Raw genomic sequence first — 1,243 nt, forward strand, 5'->3', positions numbered from 1 at the left:
GGCAAACCACTTCAGTATTCTTGCCTTGAGAACCCCATGAACACTATGAAAAGGCAAAATGATAGGATATTAAAAGAGAAACTCCCCAGGTCAGTAGGTGCCCAATATGCTACTGGAGATCAGTGGAGAAATAACTCCAGAAAGAATGAAGGGATGGAGCCAAAGCAAAAAGAATACCCAGCTGTGGATGTGACTGGTGACAGAAGCAAGATCCGATGCTGTAAAGAGCAATATTGCATAGGAACCTGGAATGTCAGGTCCATGAATCAAGGCAAATTGGAAGTGGTCAAACAAGAGATGGCAAGAGTGAATGTTGACATTCTAGGAATCAGCGAACTGAAATGGACAGGAATGGGTGAATTTAACTCAGATGACCATTATATCTACTACTGTGGGCAGGAATCCCTCAGAAGAAATGGAGTAGCCATCATGGTCAACAAAAGAGTTCAAAATGCAGTACTTGCATGCAATCTCAAAAATGACAGAATGATCTCTGTTCGTTTCCAAGGCAAACCATTCAATATCACAGTAATCCAAGTCTATGCCCCAACCAGTAACGCTCAAGAAGCTGAACGGTTCTATGAAGACCTACAAGACCTTTTAGAACTAACACCCAAAAAAGATGTCCTTTTCATTATAGGGGACTGGAATGCAAAAGTAGGAAGTCAAGAAACACCTGGAATAACAGGCAAATTTGGCCTGGGAATACAGAGTGAAGCAGGGCAAAGACTAATAGAGTTTTCCCAAGAAAATGCACTGGTCATAACAAACACCTACTTCCAACAACACAAGAGAAGACTCTATACATGGACATTACCAGGTAGTCAACACCAAAATCAGATTGATTATATTCTTTGCAGCCAAAGATGGAGAAGCTCTATACAGTCAGCAAAAACAAGACCAGGAGCTGACTGTGGCTCAGATCATGAACTCCTTATTGCCAAATTCAGACTTATTGAAGAGAGTAGGGAAAACCACTAGACCATTCAGGTATGACCTAAATCAAATCTCTTATGATTATACAGTGGAAGTGAGTAATAGATTTAAGGGACTAGATCTCATAGATAGAGTGCCTGATGAACTATGGACTGAGGTTCGTAACATTGTACAGGAGACAGGGATCAAGACCATCCCCATGGAAAAGAAATGCAAAAAAGCAAAATGGCTGTCTGGGGAGGCCTTACAAATAAGCTGTGAAAAGAAGAGAAGCGAAAAGCAAAGGAGAAAAGGAAAGATATAAGCA

The sequence above is a fragment of the Bison bison genome, unplaced genomic scaffold, assembly GCF_000754665.1.
Source record: "Bison bison bison isolate TAMUID 2011002044 unplaced genomic scaffold, Bison_UMD1.0 scf7180017864524, whole genome shotgun sequence".
Taxonomy (NCBI): domain Eukaryota; kingdom Metazoa; phylum Chordata; class Mammalia; order Artiodactyla; family Bovidae; genus Bison; species Bison bison.